Consider the following 3,354-nt stretch of genomic DNA (forward strand, 5'->3'; position numbering starts at 1 on the left):
AGACACTGAACTGCAACAATGGTCATTTTTCCAAGGACCCCGGGAGCTCATCTTAGAACTTGGACTCCACGTACCCCAAGCTTTTGAACTGAAAACCATGAGAACCCAGGTCAGGACAATTACTTGGGACAAGCACTGGATTTCTTTAGTGACATATTCAGAGTCGATCTTGCTGTCAAGTTGGAAACATTCAGGGAGATGCGAGGGTGATTTTTTTCTTTTCTCTCAATGAGCAGTGAGAATTGGGTGTGTACATTAGTGGAGATCCCAGCAGGAAAAAGGCAGTGCACTCAAATTGGGTAACTTGCAGTGAGGGACTATTTACAAAAGCTTGGACAGAGTATGGGAAAATCACAAGGGGTATCTCTGTATCCTGGGGCCAGTAGCAGCAAGGCAATTACAACCTCAAGGCTTGAAGGGGCAAGAGAGGGAGCAGTTATGGGACCTCCGGGTAGAGAGAACTGTGGAATCTAATGAGGGGTACAGCCTGCTTGCAGCTATCCTGCAGAGCCAAAGTTGGGAAGCAAGTATCCCAACTTCACTCTCCTCCTCCTGCCATCTCTGCTGGTACTTCCAGTTGGCTAAACCTACTAGGAAGCCAGAGGGAAGAAAGCCCATTGATGTAGGTTGTCCAGATAAGCCTCCTGTGTGGGGCACAGGGCAGAGTGGAGACAGTGGAGCTTGAAACTCTATAGGTAAATAGAAGGTAATCAGTCCAGTGTGGCTGCATGGGCTATTTCATCTTATTCTGTTTTCTAGGGCACAGTATTTTGGTTTAGACTTGAATCTGAGAGCATCATGAATTTGTAGCCACGTAATATGATTAGTGATATGATGAAAAGAAAACCCATAGTCTAATCAAATGCCAATTCTGGGAATATTAAGGTGGGATTTGTGTGACTATGTGCAGGTGAGGGGCACACACCTGCACTTTACCTGACAAGTTCTTTCTGGAGCTTCAAGAAAGAGCTCACTGAAGAATCACCAAATCCCTAGACTGACTGGACATTCAAGTCATATTCTCCCAGTTCTAGATGATAAATGAATTATGCCAAGGAAAACAAAATATTGATTTCAGTTTTAAATATGGAAGAGAAATGGTTTTCACATTCGCCCCAAGGTAAACCATTCAAGAGTGAAATAAGCCTCGTTCCCATAAAGTTCTCCCTTAAATCTAACCCAATTTGCCAGAGCATCACTTCAATGCATAAACCTGTTTTCTTGGTTCTCATGTCATTTTATGTTGTCTGTACATTTAGTTGAGTTTTTTTCTTACTATGAATAATTTGCTAATTTTTAAGATGTTAGAATATTCTATATGAAATCTGAATTCCAGCTTCTCTTGAAAAATGTAAAAATTTGACAATCTCAGCCTTTTATTCCCATATAAGAAAAAGAAAACAGCATTGGATCTAAGGATAGATTTTCTACTTTAACTGGTGTCTCACCAGTTCCTCCCAATCATTGTTTGTGTACATACATGAGAAGGTTTGAGTTTTGAGTCACTATAAACTTACCACGTCCCCGTAGAGGGGGCATATTCTCAGTCCAGTTTCTTTCATTCTCAGGAGAACTCTTAAATATACAGCAGATTCTTCAGATGTGGAAGCTTTCTCCTGAAGTGTCTTAAAACTCTTTGAAAGTCTCTAATATTCTCAACAGTTGAACATATTGCAATTTGTTAAATTGGGGGGAAATCAAAGTAGACTACACTGATATGTACATTTGCACTTTCTTTAACAAAAGAAGAAAGTGAAGACTCATCAAAAGCAAATGACCAATACTATATTCGATATTGGGGGTGGGGCAGGGAAGTTATCAGGGCAGGTTTGAATCTTGAGTGTTTAGAGCTGGAATAGGCTTTGGACATATCCAGGGCTGGTATGTTTTCAACAAGGTGATGAAATTCTCTTTCTATGTGTGTGCTCAACATGTAAAACAGATAAAGGCTGAGGGTCTTTCACTGAAACAAGCTTGTGGGTAGAATATAGAGCCCCTCCCTCCATCTCCTCCAAATTCCCGTCTTGGTGATGGAGTAGCCCTCATGGCATCTCCACTGTGTCCTGAGTATACTGGTGTTGTCTTCCTACCCTAGTGACCTTTCTGTTTACACAATATGAGAGCTTCACCAAATATCTGATTGTCCATAATGAACATTCAAATGGCATTTTCATATACTTATTCTAGTCTGTCAGTGTCTTCTTGGCACCTGTGTTAGATGTTTCTATGTGTATAAGTTCATATGTCACATTGCAGTGAGACTTTTTACAAATTCCACTTTACATCCCCTTGAGTTCATCAGAGTTTTTCTGATATTTTGTGATCTATGAAACATATCTTTATGGGAGACATTTATCTGCATTTCCCAGTTCAAAAGACCTATGTAAGCAAACTGTTATGGGAAACATTTATCTAGAACCACCTGAACTCTCTATTAATCATAGGCTGCCTTCAACCTCTGTTCAAGGGGCATGACAGTTCCTGAGTGAAGAGCAAGGCTTGAGAATCACTAACAATTTATTAATTAGTGGCCCCATTCTGAATGGTCCTGTTTATCTATTTCAGCCCTTAGAGTTTATGTCTAGTCTCCTACCAGCACTGCCCTTCCATTATTTACTGAACTCATCCCTTCTCCTACCTTGTCTCTACCCCAGGACCTTTGAACATACTTTTCTAACTGCATAGAATGCTCCTTTGTGTCTCTTCCTCAAATTAGTTAATGCTGACTCTTCCTCTATCTCAGTTTAAACATTGCTTCTGCAAGTGAACCTTAACTAACTCTTCACAGAGGTCAAACTCTTTTGAGGGCTTTCCGAGCAGCTTGTAAATATTTACTTATTTGTATGGTTATTTGAATTATTTTTTTTAAACTTTAAGTTTTCTTAAAAGCAGATCCAGAGACAAAGTTTACATGCCAAGGCTTATAGAGATTTACAATGCCAAGGCAGCAAGAGTGAAGGAGGAAGAGAAGTAAGGCAGGAGACAAAGGCAGGCTTGTATAAGACGGTGCGACTGAGATGACCATCACATGGGATGTCTTACAGCTAGGCTCTGTGGAATCTCTTTACCCTGGGACAGCTTGTTAGAAGGGAGAAGAACGTGTCTGCCAATGTCATTCCATCTCCTATCATTATTTTTTCCCCAGTGGTTACTTTATTTATTTTAATTTTAATTTTTTCGAATTGTGGTCAAATACACGACACAAGAGTTGCCATCTTTAACATTTTTAAATATACGATTCTGAGAGGATGGGTGGGTGACATGGGGAAAATTGCAATTTGTCGTAATAGGCATGCTGATAGTATTGATCTGGTCATCACATCTTGGGCATGTGTAGTGACAGTCAGCTTTGTG

The sequence above is a fragment of the Galeopterus variegatus genome, unplaced genomic scaffold, assembly GCF_000696425.1.
Source record: "Galeopterus variegatus unplaced genomic scaffold, G_variegatus-3.0.2 Scaffold7, whole genome shotgun sequence".
Lineage (NCBI taxonomy): Eukaryota > Metazoa > Chordata > Mammalia > Dermoptera > Cynocephalidae > Galeopterus > Galeopterus variegatus.